Source organism: Nerophis lumbriciformis, linkage group LG02, assembly GCF_033978685.3.
Source record: "Nerophis lumbriciformis linkage group LG02, RoL_Nlum_v2.1, whole genome shotgun sequence".
Classification (NCBI taxonomy): Eukaryota; Metazoa; Chordata; class Actinopteri; order Syngnathiformes; family Syngnathidae; genus Nerophis; species Nerophis lumbriciformis.
This window is the reverse complement of record NC_084549.2, coordinates 53180481-53196060: the sequence shown is the minus strand read 5'-3', so window position 1 is coordinate 53196060 and position 15580 is coordinate 53180481. Positions and strand designations below refer to the sequence as shown.

The window sequence follows — 15580 nt, the reverse complement described above, 5'->3', positions numbered from 1 at the left end:
TCAACTTTGGGTGAAAGGTCAAAAAGCAGCTGTTTGTTTGGAAAGGTTATTAGATTAGCTTGTTATGTATGGAAGTAATACTTCAGACTCTAAGTGCTGTGGGAGTACAGAAATGGTGCTGTCCAGTTAGGGATGTAAAAATGGTAAATAAAAAAATAATACAATGATTTACAAATCCTTTTCAACTTATATTCAATTGAATAGACTGCAAAGACAAGATATTTAATGTTCGAACTGAGAAACTTTATTTTTTTTGCAAATAGTCATTAACTTAGAATTTAATGGCAGCAACACATTGCAAAAAAGTTGGCACAGGGGCATTTTTACCACTGTGTTACATGGCTTTTCCTTTTAAGAACACTCAGTAAACGTTTGGGAACTGAGGAGACCAATTTTTGAAGCTTTTCAGGTGGAATTCTTTCCCATTCTTGCTTGATGTACAGCTTAAGTTGTTCAACAGTCCGGGGGTCTCCGTTGTGGTATTTTAGGCGTCATAATGCGCCAGACATTTTCAATGGGAGACAGGTCTGGACTACAGGCAGGCCAGTCTAGTACCCACACTATTTTACTATGAAGCCACGCTATTGTAACACGTGACTTGGCATTGTCTTGCTGAAATGTTGCTTCAAAACCTGTATGTGCCTTTCAGCATTAATGGTACCTTCACAGATGTGTAAGTTGCCCTTGGGCTCTAATACAGCCCCATACCATCACAGATGCTGGCTTTTGAACTTTGCGCCTAGAACTATCCGAAATGGTTCTTTTCCTCTTTGGTCCGGAGGACACAACGTCCACAGTTTCCAAAAACAATTTGAAATGTGGACTCGTCAGACCACAGAACACTTTTCCACTTTGCATCAGTCCATCTTAGTTGAACTCAGGCCCAGCAAAGCCGGCAGCGTTTCTGGGTGTTGTTGATAAATCGCTTTCGCTTTGCATAGTAGAGTTTTAACTTGTACTTACAGTTGTAGCGACAAACTGTAGTTACTGACAGTGGTTTTCTGAAGTGTTCCTGAGCACATGTGGTGATATCCTTTACACACTGATAACAGTTTTTGATGCAGTACGGCCTGAGGGATCAAAAGTCACAGGCTTGCCGCTATGATATTACGAACCGTAGATGGTGAAATCCCTAAATTCCTTGCAATAGCTGGTTGAGAAATGTTGTTCTTAAACTCTTCAACAATTTACTCACACATTTGTTGACAAAGTGGTGACCCTCGCCCCATCCTTGTTTGTGAATGACTGAGCATTTCATGGAAGCTGCTTTTATACCCAATCATAGCACCCACCTGTTCCCAATTAGCCTGTTCACCTGTGGGATGTTCCAAATAAGTGTTTGATGAGCATTCCTCAACTTTCACAGTCTTTTTTGCCACTTGTGCCAGCTTTTTTGAAACATGTTGCAGGCATCAAATTCCAAATGAACTAATATTTGCAAAGAATAAAGTTTTTAGTTCGAACGTTGAATATCTTGTTTTTGCAGTCTATTCAATTGAATAAAGGTTGAAAAGGATTTGCAAATCAATGTATTTAGTTTTTAGTTATGATTTACACAACGTGCCAACTTCACTGGTTTTGGGTTTTGTATGATAAACCGTGGTCAAATCTCTGACAGTTAGTACAGTCAGTAATACCGTCTTAACTAAAATGATCTTAAAACTGTGATAGGAGGCCCAACTACTTGTTTACTGGAGAAGCAAGTAAAGGGGAACTTTTTCTCCTATTTTGTTTAATCTCTAATAAAGCTCAACAAGTCGCTGTCAATTTTCAGATTCCCCATCTTAGATTTTTTTTACAGCGTGATTGTCTGAAGCAAAAAATGACAGTTCCCTCAGAGCAGGGGTGTCCTAACTACGACCCGCCAACATCTTCAATTTAGCCCCGCAAAACACGAGTAAGGAATCTTGCCCGCAGGAATGCTTTCAGTTAAAAAGACTGCTATGTGTGGCTGCTATTTTGTAGCCATCTAGTGGACAACACGAGTAATTCAAGTCCATGACCTTTAATTATGCTCAATTTGAAGCACTCCCCAGCATTTATCTATATGACCCAATGCAAACAACATTCCCTAGTCATGGTGCAAAAAATAAATCCAACGAAACACGAAATGTCAACAGACATTGTCACACATAACACAATCTGCTCACTGAACTTTGTGGATACTATGAAAAAATGTCCGTGCACCATAAAAATTTTTACCTTTAAATTCTTCAGGACAATCTAAAATCATCAGCCCGGATGTTGGGTCTTGGGCGCAGTTGGGTGTTCCAACAGGACAATGACCCCAAACCATACTTGCCAACCTTGAGACCTCCGATTTCGGGAAGTGGGGGGTGGGAGGCGTGGTCGGGGGCGTGGTTGGGGTCGGGGCGTGGTTGGGGGCGTGGTTAAGAGGGGAGGAGTATATTTACTGCTAGAATTCACCAAGTCAAGTATTTCATTTATATATATATATATATATATATATATATATATATATATACATCCTGAAAATATGCAAATAAAACTGTGTTTAGATAATTGATACTTCAAACTTGCATAAATAAATCTTAAGGAATATAACATAACTTGGCTTCTGAGAGGGGGCAGCACGGTGGAAGAGGGGTTAGTGCGTCTGCCTCACAATACGAAGGTCCTGAGCAGTCGTGAGTTCAATCCCGGCCTCGGGATCTTTCTGTGTGGAGTTTGCATGTTCTGCCCGTGACTGCGTGGGTTCCCCCCGGGTACTACGGCTTCCTCCCACCTCCAAAGACATGCACCTGGGGATAGGTTGATTGGCAACACTAAATTGGCCCTCGTGTGTGAATGTGAGTGTGAATGTTGTCTGTCTGTCTGTGTTGGCCCTGCGATGAGGTGGCGACTTGTCCAGGGTGTACACCGCCTTCCGCCCGTTTGTAGCTGAGATAGGCTCCAGCGCCCCCCGCGACCCCGAAGGGAATAAGCGGTAGAAAATGGATGGATGGATGGATGGATGGATGGATGGCTTCTGAGAGCTTCAAAATGTAATGAATAAAATGCTAAAGTTGTTGATAAACAAGCAATTATTTTAATAATTAAATATGGTCATTTTAAATGAATTATTATGATCATTTAAAATTAATTATTTCAAATATGTTTATTTTAATGTATAATTCTATGGCTGGATGTAATAAGGAGTCAGAAAAAATACAAATAAAAATACAATTAATTTTGATTTTTTTTTTTTTAGCAAAATATAGTAAAAATGTATTTAGTTTTTTTTTTTTTAAATGAATAAATATGTTTATTTTTAGGTAAGATAAACATAATAATACAATTTATCTCTAGTCTGGATGATTTAGTTCTTGTCACCCTGTTGTCCTCCCGTCTCTTCCCCAAGGATGCTCCATGAGCTGTGCAAACGCCTGGAGATGCCCTACGTCAACAACACGGTCGGCGGCCCATCGGTGCGCAGCTCGTACATCGCCGCCCTCTACTTCACCCTCAGCAGCCTGACCAGCGTCGACTTTGGCAACGTGTGCGCCAACACGGACGCCGAGAAGATCTTCTCCATCTGCACCATGCTCATCGGCGGTATGCCGGACGCCTCGTATTGAATAACGTGATTGGGCAGGCACGCTGTTTATATCGTGGGAAAGCGGACGTGAAAAACGGCTGTTCTCACTCAGGTCCGCATGGAACTGGAGGGGGCGTGGCCTCCGGCTGAAAATCGGGAGATTTTCGGGAGAATATTTGTCCCGGGAGGTTTTCGGGAGATGCGCTGAATTTCGGGAGTCTCCCGGAAAATTCGGGAGGGTTGGCAAGTATGCCCCAAACACACATCAGAAGTGGTAAAGGAATGGCTAAATCAGGCTAGAATTAAGGTTTTATAATGGCCTTCCCAAAGTCCTGACTTAAACGTGTGGACAATGCTGAAGAAACAAGTCCATGTCAGAAAACCAACAAATTTAGCTGAACTGCACCAATTTTGTCAAGAGGAGTGGTCAACCAGAAGCTTGTGGATGGCTACCAAAAGCGCCTTATTGCAGTGAAACTTGCATGTAACCAAATATTAACATTGCTGTATGTATACTTTTGATCCAGCAGATTTGGTCACATTTTCAGAAGACCCATAATAAATTTATAAAGAACCAAACTTCATGAATGTTTTTTGTGACCAACACGTATGTGCTCCAGTCACCCTATCACAAGAAAATAAGAGTTGTAGAAATTATTGGAAACTAAAGACAGCCATGACATTATGTTTGTCAGGACTTGGTCCTTGGGGTTTGTTTTTCCGGAAGGCAACGGAAAATTGGCGCGGTCAAGACGTGAGTGAGAGTACATGTTTAATATTTAAACAGGGACGGCGTGGCGCAGTGGAAGAATGGCCGTGCGCGACCCGAGGGTCCCTGGTTCAATCCCCACCTAGTACCGACCTCGTCATGTCCGTTGTGTCCTGAGCAAGACACTTCACCCTTGCTCCTGATGGGTGCTGGTTAGCGCCTTGCATGGCAGCTCCCTCCATCAGTGTGTGAATGTGTGTGTGAATGGGTAAATGTGGAAGTAGTGTCAAAGCGCTTAGAGTACCTTGAAGGTAGAAAAGCGCTATACAAGTACAACCCATTTATTTATTATAAACTCAAAAAGCTCAAAAAGGTATAAACAAAAGGCGCTCACAGCGGAGGTAAAACAACTTGGCTATGAAAACAAAAGGCGCGCACAAAGACGGAAAACTATGAACAAGAAACAAAAATTTACTTGGCATGGAACTGTGAACATGACATGAAGAAGAGTGATCATAAAGTGTGCAGAGCATAAATGGGATGTCGCCAGGCTGACCAACAGAAAATGCGAAGCTTAAATAACACAGACATGATTAACAACAGGTGCGTGGCTCAAAACGTGAAACAGATGTGTGACATGACAGGTGAAAACGAATGGGTTGCTATGGAAACAAAACAAGGGAGTGAACAACCAGGAACTAAGAAAGTGTCCAAAAAACAAACAGCACATGGCCAAACAAAAACATGATCAACATAGACATGACAATGTTCTTTACAAGTGTATGTAAACTTTTGACCATGACTGTATATACTTTTTTTTCTCCTGTTAAGTTTAATCTTATTGAAACGTGTCTTCTTGTTGTCTCCTGCCCCCTGTTGTTTGTGGTGTCTTGTGAGCATTTGCATTGCCAACATTTCAATGTATACTACTGTACATGTGTTTTAAAAATGGAAAATAAATGATAATAAATCATAAATGGGTTATACTTGTATAGCGCTTTTCTACCTTGAAGGTACTCAAAGCGCTTTGACAGTATTTCCACATTCACCCATTCACACACACATTCACACACTGATGGCGGGAGCTGCCATGCAAGGCGCTAACCAGCACCCATCAGGAGCAAGGGTGAAGTGTCTTGCCCATACTTGCCAACCCTCCCGGATTTTCCGGGAGACTCCCAAAATTCAGCGCCTCTCCCGAAAACCTCCTGGGACAAATTTTCTCCCGAAAATCTCCCGATATTCAGGCGGACCTGAGTGACGTGTCGACAGCCTGTTTTCAAGTCCACTTTCCCACAATATAAACAGCATGCCTGCCCAATCACGTTATAACTGTAGAATGATCGAGGGCGAGTTCTTAGTTTCTTATGTGGGTTTATTGTTAGGCAGTTTCATTAACGTCCTCCCAGCGCGGCAACAACACACAACAACAGCAGTCACGTTTTCGTCTACCGTAAAGCATTTTGTCTGCCGTAAACAGCAATGTTGTGACACTCTTAAACAGGACAATACTGCCATCTACTGTACATGCATATGTGACAATAACATCTACGGCTTTTAGAGAGTGCACAACTGCGCACACAACAAGGAGACGAAGCAGAATGCATCATCAGAGAGGGTGTTCAGCATGGTTAGAAAAATAGTGACAGAGAATAGAACAAGGATGGACAATTCAACCCTTAACTCAACAATGAGTAGATGAGTGTTATGTGTAAATAAATGAACACTGAAATTCAAGTATTTCTCTTATATATATATATATATATATATATATATATATATATATATATATATATATATATATATATATATATATATTTCAGTGAATTCTAGCTATATATATATATATATATATATATATATATATATATATATATATATATATATGAAATACTTGACTTGGTGAATTCTAGCTGTAAATATACTCCTCCCCTCTTAACCACGCCACCCCACCTCCCGAAATCGGAGGTCTCAAGGTTGGCAAGTATGGTCTTGCCCAAGGACACAACGGACGTGACTAGGATGGTAGAAGGTGGGGATTGAACCCCAGTAACCCAGCAACCCTCCGATTGCTGGCACGGCCACTCTACCAACTTCGCCACGCCGTCCTAAATAAATCTTAAATTTCAAAAAAAGAAGATGGTGAGGAGTAGCCTACCACTATCTTGTCATCTGCAGATGCAGAAAGAGAGCTTTCATGCATCACCCAGGGTTCCTCACTCTTTCTTTGGCCCCCTCCCCTCAGGACCACTAGACTGAGGAACATCTTTTTTTTCCCCAGAACCTGTTAGACTGCTGAAATCTGTATCTCTGTAGCAATGGATACCAATCTACCAATCCCTGGACGAGGAACTCTTAACTTGCATGCGTGCACCAAGTGTCTTCAGCTGGACTTTTATTTGGTTTGGCTTGCTGTCATTTGCACTACAGGATCACAATCCATTCTATTGTTCTAATCATTCTCTTCTATGTGTAGCCTACTATAATTGTGTCCTATCAAATTTATTATGTCTTTTGGTAATCATGGGGTGAATCTGGGACCCCGGAGACTACATTTTTGCTATGACAATTAAAGGGGAACATTATCACCAGACCTATGTAAGCGTCAATATATACCTTGATGTTGCAGAAAAAAGACCATATATTTTTTTAACCGATTTCCGAACTCTAAATGGGTGAATTTTGGCGAATTAAACGTCTTTCTATTATTCGCTCTCGGAGCAATGACGTCACAACGTGACTTCACATCGGGAAGCAATCCGCCATTTTCTCACTTTCGTCGGTGTGTTGTCGGAGGGTGTAACAGCACGAACAGGGACAGATTCAAGTTGCACCAGTGGCCCAAAGATGCGAAAGTGGCAAGAAATTGGACGAAATTTGTTCAAAATACGAGGGTGTGGGGAAAGCCGACGAAATGGTCAGTCGTTTGTTCCCCACACTTTACCGACGAAAGCTATGCTACGACAGAGATGGCAAGAATGTGTGGATATCCTGCGACACTCAAAGCAGATGCATTTCTAACGATAAAGACCCTAGCTTCCCTGGCCTGCTGACATCAACTCCAAAACTGGACAGATCAGCTTTCAGGAAAAGAGAGCGGATGAGGGTATGTCTACAGAATATATTAATTGATGAAAACTTTATTCATTACTCGCGGTTTTACGTAAATTATTATACATAAACTGTGTTTACCAATAATTTAGCTTAAAAACATTAATTTTTTTCAATCATTCGAGCAGTCTTGTGTAATGCAGTATTTTGTGTCTATTTAGGTATGGTTAACCTGAGTGCTGAAATCGTGGAAAAATATATGTTCTTAGCGCGCCTGAAATGGGCTGTCTGCACTCTCAAAGTGCATGTTGTTGCCAAATGTATTTCATATGCTGTAAACCTAGTTCATAGTTGTTAGTTTCCTTTAATGCCAAACAAACACATACCAATCGTTGGTTAGAAGGCGATCGCCGAATTCGTCCTCGCTTTCTCCCGTGTCGCTGGCTGTCGTGTCATTTTCGCCGGTTTCGCTTGCATACGGTTCAAACCGATATGGCTCACAAGCTTCAGTTTCTTCTTCAATTTCGTTTTCGCTACCTGCCTCCACACTACAACCATCCGTTTCAATACATTCGTACTCTGTTGAATCGTTTAAGCCGCTGAAATCCGAGTCTGAATCCGAGCTAATGTTGCTATATCTTGCTGTTCTATCCGCCATGTTTGTTTGTATTGGCATCACTATGTGACGTCACAGGAAAATGGACGGGTGTATATAACGATGGTTAAAATCAGGCACTTTGAAGCTTTTTTTAGGGATATTGCGTAATGGATAAAAAATTTTAAAAAACTTCGAAAAATAAAATAAGCCACTGGGAACTGATTTTTAATGGTTTTAACCCTTCTGAAATTGTGATAATGCTCCCCTTTAAGTTCCTTGAATATTACATGCCAGTGGAGCAGAGGAGTTGGTCGCCTCCCACTATCTCTCTGAAGCCCACCCTGATGTCTGCACACTTAGTTTCCAGCAAAGTAACAATCTGTGAGCAGACGTGCGTGTGAAAGAGGGTGAGAGTACGTGTGGAAGTCTCCTCTTCATGTAACCATGGTTTGACCGTGTGAGACTGCAGGATTATGGCGCACAAAGGAGAGGTTGCCAGTTGGAGAGGATTGGTAAAAGGTAAGCAATTATTGAATTGTGTGTTACGATAACAACAATAGTTGTGTTAGTTGAACAATTCCATAATGTTGTTCATATATGCTGTTAAATGTCATACCCTCAGTGTACTCTTACACAAAGATTTGCTTTTCCTAAAGTGTTTGGCCCAAGTTAAATATATTTCATTTTATTTTTAATACCACGTCTTAACAAAATTCATTTGACCGCCTGAGACATGGAAAAGTACGTCTCCTCAGGTGAAAACAATATGCAATATAACAATAATAACTAAGGGTGTCCTGATACAACTGATTCACGTTTGATATCCACATGGGAGCCTTGAGTGCGAGCCCAGGGGTCAGCAACCCGCGGCTCTAGAGCTACATGCGGCTCTTTAGCGGCGCCCTGGTGGCTCCGTGGAGCTTTTTCAAAAATGTATGGAAATGTCAAAAAAAAATGGGGTGAAAAAGGTTTTTTGTTGTAATATGGTTTCTGAAGGAGGACAGACATGACACAAACCTTCCTAATTGTTCGAAAGCCCACTGTTTAATAGGTTTGTGTTTATCTTTCACTGAGTACTGATGTATTTGGCGAGCGACATTTTGTCCTACTAATTTCAGCGGCCCTTGAACTCACCGTTGTGTGGACCGTGACTCAACAGTTTGTTTACATGTATAACTTTCCCCGACGCTGCCACAGAAAGACGTGTTTCATGCCACTCCTCGGTCTCATTTTGTCCACCAAACATTTTATGCTGTGCGTGAATGCACAAAGGTGAGCTTTTTGATGTGATTGACTTGTTGGAGCGCTAATCAGACATATTTGGTCAAGCTAATCAATGTAATAATAGCTATTTAGGCTAGCTGTACGTACATATTGCGTCATTTGTAGGTATATTTGAGCTAATTTAATTTCCTTTACTTATGTCCTCTGTCTATTTGGTTTGTTTTTCCATGTCTCATGACACATTATCTGTATGTATTACTGGCTGCATTTCTGATAGTTGTTAGTGTGCCATGTTGTTCCAGACCACAGCAAACTTTACCAAGCTTGCAAAGATTGTAATAAATTAGAAGAAGACGGCCTGTCATTTCCTTTAACTTGGACACATACTGTACATCTATACATTTGGCCATTAAAAAGCAAGTCATTTCCAGGAGTTATCTCACCTTCTGAGAAGTTTTACTAATGTTTTTCAATGTTGTAAAAATGTGTAGAATAAATATTACATTTCAACATTTCTGTCAACAAAGATTTGCGTCAGCCTGCGACACATAGTCATTTTGATAGTAGGTTAATATAGCTAATTAGCCACTTACATCATGTGCTGCCTTCATTATAACACTTATATAAGTCTTTTAATTTTTTGCGGACCGATGACTTTTTTTGTACTTTTGGTACAATATGGCTCTTTCAACATTTTGGGTTGCCGACCCCTGTACTAGCCGATATCAAAATTGAACAGATACGATATCGGCAGGAATCGTACATGCTTTATTATTTTGTAGTGTGGAATGTTAGAAAAGGTGTTATCAAGTGAAATGAGTCAATAGGCAGGTATGAAAAATACTAATCTATTTATAATTAACCGCCTGGAATGGACAAGAGTCATTTATTGTTGTTACTTGATGCTATAGTGTGCCAAAAACGTGGAGAGACTGTTTAAGGGACAGGTGATAAATTAGGGGTGCCCAAATTAGGGCCCGCCGGCCAAACTTGGCCTGTTGTGTCATTTTGTTTGGCAAGCCAAATGTATTACATATTCATACCGACCGCTTTCAAGCTGCACAATCATTGATGGCATATCCGCAAGGCTACATTGTAAAAAAACCCAGTAGATTTTACTGTAGAAACCTGGCAGCTCAGTCGCCGAAAATGTATCGTAAAATGATCCTGTGGTACCATGTTTTCTAGGGCTGTGAATCTTTGGGTGTCCCACGATTCGATTCAATATCGATTCTTGGGGTCACGATTTGATTCAAAATCGATTTAAAAAAAAAAAAATTTCAATTCAACTGAAAGGAAATTGGATACAATTGTGATGGTATGAAAAGGGGTAGGATTGATAAATAAGCTCTGCTTCTTCCTACTCCTTTTCGGATGTGCTGTAATGAAACAACTGGAAATATGTGATGAATTACATTGAAACGTATGCATGTTCCAAATAAACTTAAACTGAACTGAACTTTAATGTCTTGTGTCTGCTGGCTACCTCGTCATAGAATGTGCCAACTTTAAAAAAAAAACGATTTTTTTTTTTCCCGATTCAAAACAATTCTCTATTCATTCAATACGTTGGATTTCAGCAGGATCTACCCTAGTCTGCTGACATGCAAGCAGAGTAGTAGCTTTTGTAAAAAGCTTTTATAATTGTAAAGGACAATGTTTTATCAACTGATTGCAATAATGTAAATTTGTTTTAACTATTAAATGAGCCAAAAATATGACTTATTTTATCTTTGTGAAAATATTGGACGCAGTGTGTTGTCAAGCTTATGAGATGTGATGCAAGTGTAAGCCACTGTGACACAATTGTTCTTTTTTTTAATTTTATTTTTTATAAATGTCTAATGATAATGTCAATGAGGGATTTTTAATCACTGCTATGTTGAAATTGTAACTAATATTGATACTGTTGTTGATAATATTCATTTTTGTTTCACTACTTTTGGTTTGTTCTGTGTCGTGTTTGTGTCTCCTCTCAATTGCTCTGTTTGTAGTGTTGCTGGGTTTGGTTTTGGAATTGGATTGCATTGTTATGGTATTGCTGTGTATTGTTTTGTTGGATTAATTCATTTAAAAAAAATTTAAAAATTAAAAAAATTGATTTTTTTAAAATGAGAATTGATTCTGAATCGCACAACGTGAGAATCGCGATTCGAATTCGAATCGATTTTTTCCCACACCCCTAATATTTTCCATTATAGCAGGGGTCGGAAACCTATGGCTCTGGAGCCAGATGTGGCTCTTTTGATGACTGCATCTGGCTCTCAGATAAATCTTAGCTGACATTGCTTAACGATAAGAAATTAATAATTCCGCTGGTAATCACAGCGTTAAAAATAACGTTCAAAATATAAAACATTCTCATTTTTCTACCGCACCTGTTCAAGAAATTGCATTAACGGTAAGAAGTATTTTATTTATTATTGGTTAGCTTCAGAATAACAATGTTATTAAAAATATTAAGAGACTTTTTATACTTAAAAATGCAAGCATTTAGTTGTATTCAGTGTTAAAAAATGTTATATGGAAGGAAGTACATTTTAAAATATTTGGCTTTCCTGGCTCTCTCAGCCAAAAAGGTTCCAGACCCCTGCTTTAGAGTATTGCACTGTAAAAAATAGGGAATGTAGCTTTGACATTAAAAAAAGTTGCAGCTCAGTCGCCAGAATGTGGCTCCAAAAATAACAGTGGGACTGTTTTTCAATGTATAGTAATGGACTGTAAAAGAAATGGCCGTTGATTTTTATGTAAAAAAGAAAAGAAAAACGGCAGCGGAGTCGCCAAAATATTACTGTGAAAATAACAGTGGTATTTTTTACGATAAAAACTGACAGCTCAGTCACCAGAATTTTAACATCAAACAACATTGGTAATGTTTTTCCATTTACAGTATATTTAGTGTAAAAACCACGGTCAATTTTACGGTGAAATTCTGGTGATTGAGCTGCCAGTTTGTTTTTGTTTTTTACAGTAAAATCTCTATTTTTTTTTTGCATTGAATTATAGACCCCTGCTCTATGTTAAAGTTGTGACTCTTTGAGGATCTATAGAGGAGGATAATTTTGGGCAGCCATGCTTCGTCCACGTCCTGTAATGAAAACTTCAATGCTTCGAAATGTTGCATCCTAATCTGTGTCGATAAAGTTTGAAAGCTATCGGATGGAAATCTGCAGAAAAGGACCTTTTTGAATGTTTTGAGGTTAAAAAAAAGTACAACAAATATGCAGGGTTTAATGTTAACTCAATTAGGCACACAACTGTGTGACAATCTCTACTACTTTACAATGAATTATTGCCAGCATGAAGCTAAATGCCTCACTTGTGGTAAAAATCGCTGTTTGTGCCGCGGCCCATTGGCACATTTTCACTTTGGCCCTTGGGGGCAAAACGTTTGGGCACCCTTGTGCTAAAGTTACAAAAAAGAGCGCACATGGCGAAAATTATTCATGAATGATTATCCTTTTTATTATTATCAAAGTAACAGCAGGACATTTTAATGTATGTAGTTATTTCAGTTAACACAACCCATTAAAGTCAAAGGATTAAATTAAATAAAGAAAGAGACAATACTAGTAAGTAGGGACGTCCGATAATGGCTTTTTGCCGATATCCAATATTCCGATATTGTCCAACTCTTTAATTACTGATACCGATATCAACCGATATATGCAGTTGTGGAATTAACACATTATTATGCCTAATTTGGACAACCAGGTATGGTGAAGATAAGGTACTTTTAAAAAAAATTAATAAAATAAAATAAGATAAATAAATTAAAAACATTTTCTTGAATAAAAAAGAAAGTAAAACAATATAAAAACAGTTACATAGAAACTAGTAATTAATGAAAATTAGTAAAATTAACTGTTAAAGGTTAGTACTATTTGTGGACCAGCAGCATGCACAATCATGTGTGCTTACGGACTGTATCCCTTGCAGACTGTATTGATATATATTGATATATAATGTAGGAACCAGAATATTTAAATTTAAAAAATGACTCATTTATTAGTATTACTATATCCATCCATCCATCCATCTTCTTCCGCTTATCCGAGGTCGGGTCGCGGGGGCAGCAGCTTAAGCAGGGAAGCCCAGACTTCCCTCTCCCCAGCAACTTCGTCCAGCTCCTCCCGGGGGATCCCGAGGCGTTCCCAGGCCAGCCGGGAGAGATAGTCTTCCCAGCGCGTCCTGGGTCTTCCCCGTGGCCTCATACCGGTCGGACGTGCCCGAAACACCTTCCTAGGGAGGCGTTCGGGTGGCATTCTGACCAGATGCCCGAACCACCTCATCTGGCTCCTCTCGATGTGGAGGAGCAGCGGCTTTACTTTGAGCTCCCCCCGAATGACAGAGCTTCTCACCCTATCTCTAAGGGAGAGCCCCGCCACTCGGCGGAGGAAACTCATTTCGGCCGCTTGTACCCGTGATCTTGTCCTTTCGGTCATGACCCAAAGCTCATGACCATAGGTGAGGATGGGAACGTAGATCGACCGGTAAATCGAGAGCTTTGCCTTCCGGCTCAGCTCCTTCTTCACCACAACGGATCGATACAGCGTCCGCATTACTGAAGATGCCGCACCGATCCGCCTGTCGATCTCACAATCCACTCTTCCCCCACTCGTGAACAAGACTCCGAGGTACTTGAACTCCTCCACTTGGGGCAAGATCTCCTCCCCAACCCGGAGATGGCACTCCACCCTTTTCCGGGAGAGAACCATGGACTCGGACTTGGAGGTGCTGATTCCCATCCCAGTCGCTTCACACTCGGCTGCGAACCGATCCAGCGAGAGCTGAAGATCTTGGCCAGAAGAAGCCATCAGGACCACATCATCTGCAAATAGCAGAGACCTAATCCTGCAGCCACCAAACCAGATCCCCTCAACGCCCTGACTGCGCCTAGAAATTCTGTCCATAAAGGTTATGAACAGAATCGGTGACAAAGGGCAGCCTTGGCGGAGTCCAACCCTCACTGGAAACGTGTCCGACTTACTGCCGGCAATGCGGACCAAGCTCTGGCACTGATCATATAGGGAGCGAACTGCCACAATAAGACAGTCCGATACCCCATACTCTCTGAGCACTCCCCACAGGACTTCCCGGGGTACACGGTCGAATGCCTTCTCCAAGTCCACAAAGCACATGTAGACTGGTTGGGCAAACTCCCATGCACCCTCAAGGACCCTGCCGAGAGTATAGAGCTGGTCCACAGTTCCACGACCAGGACGAAAACCACACTGTTCCTCCTGAATCCGAGGTTCGACTATCCGGCGTAGCCTCCTCTCCAGTACACCTGAATAGACCTTACCGGGAAGGCTGAGGAGTGTGATCCCACGATAGTTGGAACACACCCTCCGGTTCCCCTTCTTAAAGAGAGGAACCACCACCCCGGTCTGCCAATCCAGAGGTACCGCCCCCGATGTCCACGCGATGTTGCAGAGTCTTGTCAACCAAGACAGCCCCACAACATCCAGAGCCTTAAGGAACTCCGGGCGGATCTCATCCACCCCCGGGGCCTTGCCACCGAGGAGCTTTTTAACTACCTCAGCAACCTCAGCCCCAGAAATAGGAGAGCCCACCACAGATTCCCCAGGCCCTGCTTCCTCATAGGAAGACGTGCTGGTAGGATTGAGGAGGTCTTCGAAGTATTCCCTCCACCGATCCACAACATCCGCAGTCGAGGTCAGCAGAGCACCATCCCCACCATACACGGTGTTGACACTGCACTGCTTCCCCTTCCTGAGGCGGCGGATGGTGGTCCAGAATTGCTTCGAAGCCTGCCGGAAGTCTTTTTCCATGGCCTCCCCGAACTCCTCCCATGTCCGAGTTTTTGCCTCCGCGACCGCTGAAGCCGCACACCGCTTGGCCTGTCGGTACCTGTCTGCTGCCTCAGGAGTCCCATGAGCCAAAAGAACCCGATAGGACTCCTTCTTCAGCCTGACGGCATCCCTCACCGCCGGCATCCACCAACGGGTTCTGCAGAAAATGACTATATATATATATATAATTACTATATATATATATAATTACTATATTACAATTTTAATTGAAACATAACTAGTGAACATGTCTATTTTTTTAACAGTAAAAATGTAAAATCTTCGCCTACTTGTTTAAGTCTTTCTCTCTTCAATAGCTGCAGTAAACATGACAATTACATCAGTAAACAGCAGCTTTTAGTTGTTTTATTGTGGGTGTTTTTAGGGAAACTTGAGTAGCGACAAAGTTTTCTGTGGCGCAAACTAAGGATGGGCCAAATGGCATAAAACCTATTTTACAGATTGTATTACAGCCTCTTGCGACAACCATATATGTCACAACATTTTATTTGGCATATAAATGATGATACAAGCATTTCAAAACAGGTTACAAAGGCTCCCAATTTGGCTGCTGATGTGCAGTATGTGGTAACATATTGCTTCATTTCCAGGTATATTATTTTCTCAAAACTAATACCAATCTA

The 15580-nt window shown here is 41.2% G+C and overlaps 1 protein-coding gene across 1 annotated transcript in view; it reads left to right on the top strand.

Annotated features, from left to right (window-relative positions):
* The first annotated feature begins 8297 nt into the window (after nucleotides 1-8297).
* Nucleotides 8298-15580, top strand: part of rasgrp3 (RAS guanyl releasing protein 3 (calcium and DAG-regulated)) — a 77696-nt gene continuing 70413 nt past the window's right edge. The window contains exon 1 of the mRNA XM_061964615.2: nucleotides 8298-8415. The gene's annotated coding sequence lies outside the window, so the exon portion shown is untranslated. The remainder of the gene's footprint in view (nucleotides 8416-15580) is intronic.